A 15,460-nucleotide genomic window follows, 5' to 3' on the forward strand; every position below is an offset into this window, starting at 1 on the left:
TTGTTCCATGGAGATGGACTCCACTTGAATTATGCTGGGACAAGTGTCCTGACAAATCGAATAGCGAAGGCTGTAGATAGAGCTTTAAACTAAATAGTAGAGAGAAGGGTTCAGTAGAACTTAAAAAAAATAAAGTGTAAGGAAAAGGTAGGTAAGGCTAATTATTACCAGTTAATGAAATAAAGAGGCACAGCTTGCGAACGTCATATTATACCTGAGAATTGGACAATAGTTGGGGAAATTAATTATCGGACAAACTTAAAGGCTTTGTAATTGAATGGGTGTAGCAACTGGAATAAAATTAATGAGTTAACTGCACAAATAAAGGGCAGCACGGTGGTCTAGTGGTTAGCACAACTGCCTCACGGCGCTGAGGTCCCAGGTTCGATCCCGGCTATGGGTCACTGTCCGTGTGGAGTTTGCACATTCTCCCCGTGTCTGCGTGGGTTTCGCCCCCACAACCCAAAAATGTGCAGAGTAGGTGGATTGGCTGCACTAAATTGCCCCTTAATTGGAAAAAACAATTGGGTAATCTAAATTTATTTTTTAAAAAACCGCACAAATAAAGACAATGGGTATGATTTGGTAGTGATTATTGAGACATGGGCCGGGATTCTCCCCTACCCGGTGGGGCGGGGGTCCCGGCGGGACAGAGTGGCATGAACCACTCCGGCGTTGGGCCACCCCAAAGGTGCGGAATTCTCCGCACCTTTAGGGGCTAGGTCCGCGCCGGAGTGGTTCCCGCTCCGGCGGCCGGCGCGAACGGCCTTTGGCGCCCCACCAGCTGGGGCGAAAAGCCTTTGCCGGCCGGCGGTAGTCCGCGCATGCGCCGGTGCGTCAGCGGCTGCTGACGTCATACCGGCATGTGCGCAGGGGAGGGGGTCTCTTCCGCCCCCGCCATGGTGAAGGCCATGGCGGGGTGGAAGAAAAAGGGTGCCCCCACGGCACAGGCCCGCCCGCCGATCAGTTTGCCCCGATCGCGGGCCAGGCCACCGTGGGGGTACCCCCCCGGGGCAGATCGGCATGCGCCCCCCCCCCCCCCCCCCCCCCAGGACCCTGCCGGCACCAGACGTGCTTTGATTCCCGCCGGTGGGAAAGGCCTGTCAGCGGCGGGATTTCAGGCCATCGCGGGCCGGAGAATCACCGCGGGGGCCCACCGACTGGCGCGGCGCGATTCCCGCCCCCGCCGATTCCCGGGTGGTGGAGAATTCAGGCCACGGCGGGTGCGGGATTGACGCCGGCCCCGGGCGATTCCCCGACCCTGCGGGGGGGGGGGGTCGTAGAATTCCGCCCATGGTTACAAGGAGAACAGGTCTGGGAGCTGAATATCCAAGAGTACTCATATTTTGGAAGCATAGAAGGAAAGGAAATGGAGGTTGTGTGGCTATGTTAGTAAAGGAAGGGATCAGTGCTGTAGTGATAAATAATAATGACACTGGAGATCAATACATAGAATCAGTCTGGGTAGAAGTAAGAAATAGCAAGGGTATGAACTCCCTGGCGGGAGTTATCCCCGAATAGTAGTTCCACAGTAGGACACAGTATAAACCAGGAGATATTGGAGGCCTGTAAGAAAGGTGCGACAATAATAATGGATGATTTTAATGTGCATATGGATTAATCAAATGGACAAGGGTAGCCTCAAGGGAGTACAGAGTGTATTTGAGATGTTTCTTGTATCAATGGGCAGGATTCTCTGATCCCGGGCCGGGTGATCGGCGGGGTGACCAGAAAGTCGGTGCCATTGGCGCGGTGCCAATCAGCGACCGCCCCCCCCCTCCCCCCCCGGCGATTCTCTGCGCGGCATGTGCCGAGAGGCCGCCGAGATAGGCTGAGTCTCGCCGGCTCCGTTCACATGTGGTTATACCCGGCGGGACCTCAGTGTTCATCCTGCAGGGGGGGGGGGGGGGGCGGCATGGTTGGGGGGGGGGGTCTGACCCCGGGGGTGGGGGGCCTCCACTGTGGCCTGGTCTGCGATCGGGGCCTACCGATCGCCGGGCCGGCTTCTCCTGTTGGGGGCATTTTTTACTCCGCGCTGGGTCCCTGTAGCTCTGCGCCATGTTGCGTTGGAGCTGGCGTGAAGTAGGCAACTAGCGCGCATGCAGAGACCCGTGGTGCCCATTTGGTGCCGGTATCGGCAGCTGGAGCTGCGCGAGTCGCTCCAGTGCAGTGCTGGCTCCCTATGGGGCGCAGGATCACTGATCCTGGGGGCCCTGTTGATGCCATCGTAAAACAGGACGGCGTTTACGACGGCGTCAACACTTAGCCCCAGGATCAGAGAATCCCGCCCAACATGTTGTCAAACCAATCAGGGAGTAGGATGTTTTTGGTTAGTATTGTGTTATGACATGGGACTAATTAATGATTTGGTCATTGCATGCTTGAATTAGCAGCACGGTAGCATAGTGGGTAGCTCCATTGCTTCACAGCTCCAGGGTCCCAGGTTCGATTTCCAGCTTGGGTCACTGTCTGTGTGGAGTCTGCACATTCTCCCTGTGTCTGCGTGTGTTTCCTCCCACAAGTCCTGAACAACGTGCTAAAAGGCAAGTTGGACACTGACTTCTCCCTCTGTGTACCCGAACAGGCATCGGAATGTGGCGACTAGGGGCTTTTCACAGTAACTTCATTGCAGTGTTAATGTAAGCCTACTTGTAACAATAAAGATTACTTTAAACTTTAGACATTCATTTTGAGTGCAATAAACTTGCAATCCCACAATAGTGTTCTGGTGTTAAACCAAGGAACATATATATAGGCATGAGGACAGATTTGGATCTAGTGGACTGGGCAAGAAGACTGAAAGGTAAGGCATTTAGGAAGATATTCAACTCCTTCCAACTAAATTATATTCCAGAGAAGAAGAAAGATTGTAAGAGGGGGAAAATGCATCTGTGGTTAAGCAAGGAGGTTAAAGATGACAAAGGCAAAAACAAAGGCATACCATTTTGCAAAGGTCAGTGGCACGCTGAAGTACTGGGAAATTTTTTAAGACCAACAGACAGTTACTAAAAGGAGCAAAGTTAAATTACGAATAGAATCTAGTGCAAAATATAAAAACAGATAGCAAAAGATTCTATAGGTATATACAAAGGAAGGAAGTTAGCTTGGATAGAGGATTGCCTAAACAACAGTGAGCGAAGAGTGGGAATAAATGGGTAATTTTCTCCTTGACAAGGTGTAACTATTTGTGTGCCACAGGGTTTGGTCCTCAGGCCCTAATTATTTACAATCTATATCAGTGACTTGGATGGAGGGATAGAATGCACTATAGTCAAATTTGCAGATGACCGTAAAATAGGTGGGAAAACAGGTTGCAATCAAGGAATAAGACATTTATAAATGGATATGGATAGGTTAGGTGAGTGGGACAAAATTTGGCAGATGGAGTTTAACAATGATAAGTGTGAGATTATCCATTTTGGTCAGAGGAATAAAAAGGCAACTTATTATCTAAATGGAAAAACATCAAAATGCTTCGGCGCAGAGGCATTTGGATGTCCTCGTACACAAATCTGAGTTAGTAAACAGTACGTAATAAGGAAGGCATGTGGAATTTTGGCATTCGTTGCTAATAGAATAGAGTATAAAAGTAGAGAAGCACTACTGCAGCTGTGTAGGGCATTGTGGTGACTGCATCCAGAGTACTGCGCACAGTTTTGGTACCTTACTTGAGGAAGGATGCAAATGCATTAGAGGCAGTTCAGAGAAGATTTACTAGAAGGTTCCAGGGATGAAAGACTTGCCTCATGAAGAGAGGTTCAGCAGTTTAGGCCGATACTCGCTTGAGTTTAGAGTGGCTATTTCCCCTTGTTGGACATTGTAAAACGAAAAGGCCATAGTTTTAGGCTGAAGGGTAGGAGATTTGAAACAGAAATGAGGAGAAATTACTTCAATAAAATGTTGTAAATCTGTCTACCCTAGAGTGCAGTGGACGCCGAAACAGTAAACACATTTTAGATAGATAGGTTTTTAATTAGCAGCGGGATGAAGGGTTATAGGGAGCAGGCAGGAAGGTGGCGATGAGGCTGAGATGAGACCAGTAATGATTGCATCGAATGGTGGAGCAAGCGCAAGCGGCTGAATTGGTTGCTCCTGTTCCCAGTTCTTCTGTTCTTAGGCTCTTAACCACAAATCTGGATCCTCTATACTCCAGTAACCTATCATCCCTTTGCTTCCCAAGAATCTATCCACCTCCGCCTTGAAAATATTCAAAGATTCTGCTTCCACTGCCATTTCAAAAAGAGAGTTCCAAAGACTCACAACCCCATGAGTGAAAACAATTCACCTAATCTACCAGCCCATTATCTTTAAACCGTGACCCCCTAGTTCTGGATTCTCCCGCAAGAGGAAACATTGGGCTGTATTCTCCATTTCGTGATGCTGGAAGCACAATTCACAATCTGGCGGAGAATCCAGTGTTGGGAAAAATAAGGGAAGCTGGTTCGGTACCGATCCCGTTCCGATGCACTGGTTCCGCACTGCCGTCAACATTGAGGTTCGCGCCTCTGCGCCAGTGGGAGGATCGTTAAGACCCATTTGCATCCTATTAACTGGGTGGGTGCCTAGTCTCCAAGCCCATGTGATTCTCTGGTCCTCTGGGCTGGGATTCATGCGGGCGAGAATTGGTACAGGTATTTACAAACGTGGCCCGGATGCGGTGGGCCAAGGGGCTAACACTTCAAGGGAGTTGCCACAAAGTCCAATGGAGGCCATCCTCCCTTCACGCTTGAAGTGGTCAGCTAGAAACTGACAGTACCTAACTCTGCAAGGTTGTGCAGTGGTTAGCACTGCTGCCTCACTGTGCCAGGGACCTGGTTCAGTTCCGACCTTAGATGGTTGTCTGTGTGGAGTCTGCACTGTGTGGAGGGCAGCACGGTAGCATGGTGGTTAGCATAAATGCTTCACAGCTCCAGGGTCCCAGGTTCGATTCCCGGCTGGGACACTGTCTGTGTGGAGTCTGCATGTCCTCCCCGTGTGTGCGTGGGTTTCCTCCGGGTGCTCCAGTTTCCTCCCACAGTCCAAAGATGTGCGGGTTAGGTGGATTGGCCATGCTAAATTGCCCGTAGTGTCCTAAAAAGCAAGGTTAAGGGAGGGGGGGGGGGGGGTTACGGGTATAGGGTGGATACGTGGGTTTGAGTAGGGTGATCATGGCTCGGCACAACATCGAGGACCGAAGGGCCTGTTCTGTGCTGTACTGTTCTATGTTCTATGTTCTATCTGCGTGTGTATCCTCCGGGTGCTCCTGTTTCCTCCCACACTACAAAGATGTGCAGGTTAGGGGGGGGCGGGTTATGGGGATAGGGCAAGGGTGTGAGTCTAGGTAAGGTGTTCCTTCGGAGGACCGGTGCAGACTTGATGGGTCTAATGGCCTCCATCTACACTGTAGGGATTCTATGATTCTGTTTGAAGTGGTCCAGGAGCCGTCAACCAAAGCTTGAAGTTTATAAAGATTGTGGTTAGACCGCTTCAAAGTAACTCGGCCGTGAAGGAAGATGAATGGAACAATGCAGTCTGATAGCAGGATTATCGCATATACCACGCCATGCTAAAATTTGCATGGCAAAGAAGACTGGAAAGCTTGCTGGTTTGAGCTCCCAGGGGGGGTCGTCAACTGGTTACAATTGGCCTCAGGTGGGAGAATAGAGGGCTGGATTCTCCGATTTTGCTGCTAAGTGCCAAAGCCGATGTGGGATCTGTGGCGTTTTACGATGCCAAAATTGGCGCCGTACTCTCACCAAACCTGGGACCATAAGAGGCTAGCAGTAAAACACCCGGCTCCCACGCCAGAAACGACCGGAGAATGGCCAGGTCCATGGATCCGCATGCGCACGACGACGACCTGCAGCGGTCACGCCGTACAACATGGCGCCGGCTGTGCGTGGACCCGATCTGTCAAATACTGCCCTCCTGGCCACCCCTCCAGCCCTCGCGGGAGGCCCCCCGGTAAGCAGCACGGCTCCTGGTCGACTGTGGTGGCGCTAGACACAGTCCGCGGCTGTCACGCCGGGTTCCCGACCGCTCCGAGGACACATCACCAGCGCAGTCAGGAACTTGGCCCATCGGAGGCGGAGCATCAGGGGAAGGCCTTCCGAAGATATGCTAACGCCATTCCAATGGCGATAACATCCATTTCTTCTCTGTTCATAGACCTGGATCTTTCTACCGTTCCTCAATTCCAATTCAGTTCCTTGGCCTGGGTCTCCCAACTTGGACCTGAAGGTGAACATGGATCCATCTCACCCTTTGACCTTGCCCCAACCTCCACCTTCCGTCCCTGCCTTATGATCCCTGATTGTAAGCCTAGAAATCCAGCTCCACCCCTCAATCCCAATCATGGGCCTGGCTGCACCTATTGGTGCGCCTACATTTTTCCCATTCCGGTATACCATCATGGGCCTGGATTCTCATCCCTACCTGCTGCTCTGATTCCCAAGCATGTTCCTGGATCCTATCACATCACCTCTCCCTGGCCTTAGATCATTATCCCCATTTCCCTCCACTCCTGATTTATGCTGAGATTCTCCTGCTCGCTCCCGACCTGGGACTTTTCCGCACCTAATCCCAAATGTGGGCTAGATCCATACCCAATCCCCAAGAACCAACATCTAGATTGGAGCCTGATACCATTCCTTCCCCTCACACACCCTATCATGTTCCAGATCATTCCTCCCATTGATGGGCTGGTTTAGCTCACTGGGCTAAATCGCTGGCTTTTAAAGCAGACCAAGCAGGCCAGCAGCACGGTTCGATTCCCGTACCAGCCTCCTTGGACAGGCGCTGGAATGTGGCGACTAGGGGCTTTTCACAGTAACTTCATTGAAGCCTACTCGTGACAATAAGCGATTTTCATTTTCATTTCATTTTTTATGGCCTTCCCCTCTACTGACCAGTCACAACCCAGAGTCTTCCTCCCTTCCCAATGGTTCTGGATGCATCCCCTTGCCACTAAATGTCTGTATCTGTCCCCTGGCCCTGCAGCAGTTAAACTAGCTGACTGTCAGGCAGGGAACAGGAGGGATTTATTTAAATGCCGTCCTGCCATTAAGATTGGCTGGGCATCCATATTCCAGCCTTGCCAAATTCTTCCTTCGCTTTCCCCTCAGCTCCCCCACACCCTCCATTCACCATTAATACCAGGGCCTCTGTCTCTGAATAATGGGGACAGCACCTTTAGTGAAGGAGGTATCTCTTGCTGATAAGGTTAAAGAGAAATGATGCCAAAAGTGCCAAGACTTTCCCAAATTAGAATGCAATTGCTAAACTGTGTGACACAGCCCTTTTTAAAAAATGATTTATTGTGGTGCTCTGCAATGTGAATATTATAATCAAGCAAATGACAAAAATACACTTTCAGTTATCCATAAAACCTGCTTTTACAGCATTGGAATTCAGTTTCCATTCCAAAACGATCTTTTTTGGCAAAGGTCATTCAACAGTTATATTTAACAACAATTAGCATGGTTAAGTGAGAAAAAAAACTTGGCAAACTCATTATTCCCTCAGGTATTCCTCTGCAGTATGTATTTCCAAGACTCATATGCAATATGCAATGAGGGGGCTGATGAAAATGATGCTGTTGAAGGATTTTCAAACAGTGTTGGGTAAAATCCCACATTATATCCCACAAATCCTCAAACAATGACGAGTCAGTGTACACGAGGGTAGAGAACTTAGTGACATGGAGCAATGACAACAATCTCTCCCTCAATGTCAGCAAAACTACTGAGCTGGTCATCGACTTCAGGAAGTGAAGTGTCAACCACGCCCGTGTCTGAATCAATGGTGCGAGGTGGAGATGGCTGACAGCTTAAAATTCCATCACCAACAATCTGTCCTGGTCCACCCACGTCGACGCTACGACCAAGAAAGCACAACAGCGCCTATATTTTCTCAGGAATTAAGGAAATTCGGCATGTCCACAACAACTCTTACCAATTTTAGATGAACCATAGAAAGCATCATAAGCATCCTATCTGGCTGCATCACAGCAACTGCTCGGCCCAAGACCGCAAGAAACTACAGAGTCATGAACTGCGCCCAGTTTATCACATGAACCCTCCTCCAATCCATTGAATCTGTCTAAAACTCCCGCTTCCTTAGGAAAGCGGGCAGCATAATCAACTTCCAACTCCTTCCACTGGGCAGGAGGTACAAAAGTCTGAGAACATGCAATAACTGGTTCAAAAACAGCTTCTTCCCTGCTATTACCAGTCTCCTGAATGGCCCTCTTCTTGACTGAACTGATCTCTGCATGCACCTTCTCCACAGTTGTAGCACTACACTTCCTCTGCTTCACCCGATGTCTATGTTTATCTATTTACATGTGTATTTATATTATGTCCCATGTTTTTCATGTATGGAGTGCTCTGCCTGGACTGTACACAGAACAATACTTTTCACTGTACCTCAGTACAGGTGACAATAAATCTAAGAATTACAGGCTGTGGGAAGAAGGGACGTTGACAAAATTAACAGAGGAACAGAAAGCGTAAGTAGTAGTATTACTTATGGGTTGGTATTCAGACCGCTGCAGCTTTCGCTGCTTGTTAATCTCTTGGATTTGGATTTACAGGGCACAATTTGAAAGCTTTGCAGATGAAACAAACTTTCTCGGCCTTTTAACTAAGATCTTACATCAGATCAAGCCCAAGATGAGGTGCAAGGCCTTTTCATGTCAGCTTGGATCTTGTGTGTCTGTCTTGTGGAGACCATGAATTAGATTCAGTTTGAATTTGAATTGGCTTTGGAGCAAGCAATGAGATGGATTAAGGGTTTACTTGTCCACTCAGTGCATTGGCTTTGTAACGTTAAGAATGGGGGGCTGGATTCTCTGTTTTTTGGGACAAAGTCCCCACGCTGTTGGGAAAACTGTGGTCTTTTACGCCCGGAAACGTGGCGTCAAAAGGCCACAGATTGCCCGTTTTTCAGGGGGCTAGCAGGGAGCTGTCGTAGAGCTCGCACCTCTAACCGCACTTTCGGGTCAGAGGCCACGCATGCGCACAACGGCGGCCTGCTGCGGCCGCGCCGCACTCCATGGCAGACTCAGCCCGCGGACCTGGACCGCCGAAATTGTGCCCCGCATCAGCCGTTCGCCTGCCCTGGACCACTCGCACACGCCAGCCCCAAAAGAGGCCCCCCCCCCCGCCCGCCGATCGGCCCTCCCCCGACTGTGGCGGTCCCGGACTGAGTCCGCAGCCGCTACGTGAGGATCGCGGTTGCTGGGACCATGTTAGAACCACTCTGTCGGGAATTCGTCCAGTCGGCAATGCAGCATCGCGGGGTGGGCCTCAGACGATGGCCTGAGGTGGTGGATACTCGGCGTGGCATACTCTATTTTCGGGGGACGGAGAATTGCGAAACTTGCACCGGTCCCGATGTCGTGCCTTAAAACGGATTCTCCGCCACTTTGCCGAACGTGATTTCGGGGGCGGAGAATCCAGTCCGAGCTTTTTTAAAATTAACAAAAATGACAAACAGGCTGGTGAAATGGGTAGACACGTGGCTGATGAAATGTCATGCTACGAAGTGGAAAACCTATATGCCATGGAAGGTAAATGAGAAGAGGCTATATGAATTACATGGCACATTTTTAAACAGTTAAAAACCGTGACACCTGGGGTTGTAGGTACAAATCTTTGAAAGTGGTAGGGCAGGTTGAGAAGGCTGCTAAAATCCTTAACCTTGTTAAGATCTGTAATGAAGATGAATCTAAAGGTCTTCCCTTTAATGTGGTGGGAACTCCTGAAGTGCTTTTATCACAGTCAATTTCATTGCCCTTCAACTTCTTTCAAGCCTTTGTGCCAAGTTCATGAGGAGTTAAATGAGGCTGAAGGAATTGCCTAGAGGAAAAATCTACAGTGCAACCCACACAGTGAGAGGTAGTCCTGGTATTAGAGATTATATAGTTGGGAAAGTGGAAAGGAGGCAAACTATTGGAAGCTAGGAGCATCTGTGAACTGTTTGAGATTCTGTGCAGAGTGCGATGCATTGTAACTAAAAAGGAACCATTTATTTTTTATATTTTAAAGTATAACATGCCGACAAAAGAAAAGTGCTTATCGTCAATAGTGTTTTAGTCATTTGATACAAATAAATGTTTTTTCAAACACATAATCTTTAATGTATTATTCCTTCAGCTGTTAACTGGGAGCTCAAATTTGTCTTTAAAAGTTAGCGGCCTCTAAGGAGATCATAACAATGTTAGAAAGCTATAAAGTACAAGCATTTAGCTCAAGAAAAGATTGGTCTTTCTCAGAACCCAAAGGGAAATCTTCAGGTAGAAACCGAGGACATGGTTTAAGCATTAAATAAGTATATTTTATCGGTCTTCAAAATAAAGTGATGGTGTTGTTTACACTTAGAGGAGAGGAGATTTATGAATGGAATAGTAATAGAGGAGACATACTAAAAAGTTCATCATTGCTGAAAGTTGATAAGTCACCTGGTCCTGATGGAAGCTGCTTAAAGTAACGGTAGAAATGTCAGAGGCATTGATCACAATCGTTCAATCCTCATTGCACACAGGAATAATGCTGATGGACTACCAGGCTACTAGCATTACACTACTATTCCAGAAAGGGGAGAGGGATAAACCAGGAAATTACAGGCCAGCCGGTATCATCAAAATGATGGAGAAGTTACTTGGATGTATTATCAAGGACAAAATTAACTCATTTTTTACCAAATGAAAGATTATCAAGAAACATCAGCACAGATTTGTTGAAAGCAAATCATACCTGGCCAACCTGATTGAATTATTTGCTGAGGTGACCGAGAATGTTGATGAAGGTGGTGCAGTAGATGTCATGTATTTACCTTCAGTAGACATTCAATAACGTACAACACAGGAGGCTCGTTAAGAAATAAAAATGGAAAATTCTTCAAATTCTCAGCAGGTCAGGCAGAGAGATGTGGTCAAACCTGCTGAATATTTCCAGCACTTTTTGTTTTTATTTCAGGTTTACAGTATTTGCAATATTTTTTCATTGTATTAAGACCCTATTAAAAAGATGGAAGTCCAGGGAATTAAGGGGAAAGTGGTAGCATGTATCTGAAATTGGCTCAGTGATAGGAAGTAAGAGCTGAAACGTTTTCACATTGGGCGATGTTTTGCAAGTGATGGTCCCCAATGAGTCAGCTTTGGATGCATCTCAGCTCTAAGTCCAGACAGACTATCCAATTAACAGTTTTAAACCCTTTAACTGTCTGAACTATCTCCTCTTTCACCATGGACTACAAAGCATCTTCTTCCTTAGTAAAGGCAGATGTTAAGTTTTCATTTAATACCTCAGTCAATACTCTTTTTGATCCCTAATCAATCGTGACAATTAATATACCTATTGAAGACTTTTAGATTCCCTTTTACGTTACCTGCCAGACTCTTTTTACACTCTCTTTCCGCTTCTCTTATTGCCTTTCTCAATTCCACTCTGAGCCTCCTATAGTCTACTTCGTTCTCAGTTGTATTTATCTGCCTGACATCTGTCATAAGCACACATTTTCTTCTTCTTCTTGATCTCTATCTCTTTTGTCACCCAGAGAGCTCTGGATTTTTTTTGCCTTGCCTTTCCACTTCATCCAAATATACCTTGGCTGTGTCTGAATGATCTCCTCTTTGATGGTCGCCCATTGTTCAGTTCCAATTTTCCCTACCAACCTTTGGTTCCAATTTATCGGGTCCAGATCCATTCTTACCCTTTGATTTTGGCTTTCCTCCAGTTAATTATTCTTACTCTTGACTGTTCCTTATCCTTTTGCACAGACAGCCTGAAACTTATATGGAAAACTAATATAATGATTACTGTCGTGTAAATGATCTCCTGCTGATGCTTGGTTCATTTGGTCCATCTCATTCCCAAGAACCAGGTCTAGCAGTGCCTCCTTTCTCATTAGACTGGAAATATACTGCTGTAGAAAATTTTCCAAAACACACTCTAGTAACAGTTGCCCCTCTCTATCCTTTACATTACTACTATCCCAGTCTATATTTGAATAACTAAAATCCCCCATTATAATTACTCTATAGTTCTACCTCACTGTAATTTCCTTGAAAATATGTTCTGCTGCATCTTTCCCACTAGCTGATGGTCTGTAGACTATACAAAGGAATCCTGTGGCGAGTAACTCACCTCCTAACTCTCCAAAACCTGCCTGTCCACCACGTACAAGGCACAAATCAGAAGTGTGATGGAAAACTCCCCATTTGCAGTGGATGAGTGCAGCTCCAACAACACTCAAGACACTCAACGCCATCCAGGACAAATCAGTCCACTTGATTAGCACCCCTTGAACACGCATTCACTCCTTCCAACACAGATGCACAGTAGCAGCCATGTGCCATCTACAAGATGCATTGCGGGAACTCACCAAGGTTCCTTTGACAGCACCTTCCAAACACATGACCACTACCTTCTGGAAGGGCAAGGGCAGAAGATACCTGGGAACCCCACCACCTGGAGGTTCCACTCCAAGTCACTCACCATCCTGACAATGCAGTGGGTGTACCTATACCACATGGACTGCAGCAGTTCAGAAGGCAGCTCATCACCACCGTCTCAAGGGCAATTAGGGATGGGCAACAAATGCTGGCCAAGCCAGCGAAGCCTACATCCGTAAAATGTGAATTGTTAAAAAATAGCACGAGAAATTTGTCCCAAAGATCATGGAAGGTGGCAGATTAAAATTTGGAGATGTGAGATTAAGTAAGACAGTTCCTTCAAAGAACTAACACAGGCATGATCAGCCAAGTGGCATCCTTCTATGCTGTATTTTTCTATGATTCTTTGCCTATACTATGTCCATGTGGATCGACCATTTAAAATAGATGGGTTATGGAGAACATGCATATAAATTGCATGAACATAGAACTATGTTAGATGGAAGATTTTTCATTTTGTTGCTTTGTGACAAAATGTTTGGAACAAGTTGCTGGTTCAAACACTGCATGTGTTCAAGAGCAAGCTTTTTTTTCAATTTCAATAACCTTTATTGTCATAAGTAGGCTGACATTAACACTGCAATGAATTTACTGTGAAAAGCCCCTAGTCGCCACATTCTGGCGCCTGTTCGGGTACACAGAGGGAGATTTCAGAATGTCCAAATTACCTAATAGCAGAATTTCAGGACTTGTGGGAGAAAACTGGAGCACCCGGAGGAAACCCACACAGACATGGGAAGCACGTGCAGACTCCACACAGACAATGACCCAAGCCGGGAATTGAACCTGGGACCCTGTTACTGTGAAGCCATAGTGCTAACCACTATGCTACCATGCTGTTAGAGTTCCTGATGAAGGTTTATATCACTACATGTGAGACATTAGTAAATTATTAGGGAATGTGTCTTGTGGTCACTGTGATGCCCGGAACTGTTTTTGTCACCCAGCGGATCAAAGCAAAATTTCTCACATTTTGTTTCCCTAACTTTGTCGAAGATTTTATGAATCTATTTGTGTGTGTGTTTTGGTATCTCCCCTACCATATCACTGTAACCCCAGCTGACCTGCCCATCTGTGAACATTAAGGGGCAATTTAGCATGGCCAATCCACCTAACCCACACATCTTTGGACCGTGGGAGGAAACCGGAGCACCCGGAGTAAACCCACACAGACACGGGGAGAAATTACAAACTCCACACAGACTTTCACCCAAGACCGTAATTGAACCCGGCACTGTGAAGCAGCAGTGCTAACCACTGTGCCATCGCCATATTTTGTGTTAGGGGTCATGATGTCCGGCTGTACCATAACTGAACAGCCGAGGCTCAAAGCAGCAGCTGATCTTTCATTTCAATTTTGTACGTTGTGAATACCCTTTATTGTGACTGCACTGGTAATCGTGTAAGGTGAAAAATTTAATGACATACTCAAATAACGCCACACGGTTAGTTTGAGATCGTTTGATACACAGTTGACACACATTGCAGGACAAATTAAAATTTGTTGTGACTACCGGCAGAGGAAAGCATCCAGCTCCAGAATTCTCTTAATTCACACATATGACATCAGTCTTTATTATATTAAAGATGTCATTTCAGTAACCACAAGATTGCTATTGAGGGTGAACACGGAGGGAACATAGAACATACAGGGAGCAGTGTCTCCGCTGAGTTTTGCTGTGACACTGAATGAAAGTACATTCTATCCCCTTGGATATGGACCTAAGTCTTAGGGCGAGTTGCTAAATAGACACTGAGCAGATACTAAACACTTCGAAACATCCAGTCAAAGAAAAAATGTTGAGTTAATCACCCCACATTGAGTCTGGTGTATCTGTTTGTGATTAGCTAAAATGTAGAAGTGACCAGAGGCCTAGGAGCAGGTTTCCCACACATTCTTGGACAGCGAATGATGGCTAATCAAGGGACTAAAAAGATAATGCACAAAAGTTAGCATGCCAGAGGTAGAAAAGAATTCATTCAAGAAAATGCCTGAGGTTGTGTCAAGAATCAGATAAGCACTGAACAAACAGATAATCTCACCACAACTGGTAAGTACTATATATTCTTTCATGAGTATAGGAGGAACACAATGGCCTTCTTTCCTCCACATATAATAGAACTGCCACACCTTATTGGCATAGCTAAAACACCCCCTGCATTGCTGAAGAACAACATGTTACAGATCACAAAAGAAGGAAATAGTATTCAATTTGCTCAAGTCAAATTCTGGAGCGAAGATGTTTATCGCCTGCAACAGAATGTCCCGGTGATGATTGGGCTTTTCTGAACCCTTGTTAATTAACAATCTTTATATTTTACAAAATTGCGATAGGGTAAAAAGTAGCTGCAGCTGCTAAGGCTGAAGACCAAATTGGGTTTTCTTTCATTCAAACACTCAAGCTAAATGTTTCTCTTTACTTGTGTGATGTTATTTCCCTCAGACTGTATTTTCTGCCATTGTGCTTATTGTTAAAAGTCACTAACACGTTATGAATTTTTATTTGTGCTAATTTCTGGTAGTTTAGCGCAGCAAACAGTGTTACATTTTAGTTGCGTCCAAATATTTGTCCAATACATACCAATCTCGTGGAATGTACCCAATCAACAGGACATCTTATAGGAGGGAGAGGTGTCAGGAATCAGATACACAGGGAACAAACAGATCATCTCACCACACAAGCTATTCGTGGGACATCTAGCAGGAAATAGGTACGTTTTGGGGTAGGGTGAAAGCCACTCTGGCCACGAGTGTACGGACATATACGTTCAAAACACGTAGCAACCCAAACAATTCCTCCTTGGGGATGTGTGTTCATTCTCCATTTTCAAGCATCAACAAAGCAGTTTTGCAGTCCGTAGAATCGCTCTCTAAGCAGAAAGTTTTGTGTGCAGTCCCTAAATTACCTGTTCTTGCACCTTTGCTAAGACTGTGTGGTCCTTAAATCTAGACACGGCTTCAATATTTTATCTGGAGAGTATAAATGTGGGAATCTCACACATTTCCGGACGATCGTTTTTGAA

At 46.4% G+C, this 15,460-nt stretch overlaps 1 protein-coding gene across 1 annotated transcript in view; it reads right to left on the reverse strand.

Annotated features, from left to right (window-relative positions):
• Positions 1 to 15,460, reverse strand: part of pdgfc (platelet derived growth factor c) — a 429,023-nt gene that overhangs the window by 181,159 nt on the left and 232,404 nt on the right. The gene's annotated exons all lie outside the window — the stretch shown is intronic.

The sequence above is a fragment of the Scyliorhinus canicula genome, chromosome 3 (assembly GCF_902713615.1).
Source record: "Scyliorhinus canicula chromosome 3, sScyCan1.1, whole genome shotgun sequence".
NCBI lineage: Eukaryota > Metazoa > Chordata > Chondrichthyes > Carcharhiniformes > Scyliorhinidae > Scyliorhinus > Scyliorhinus canicula.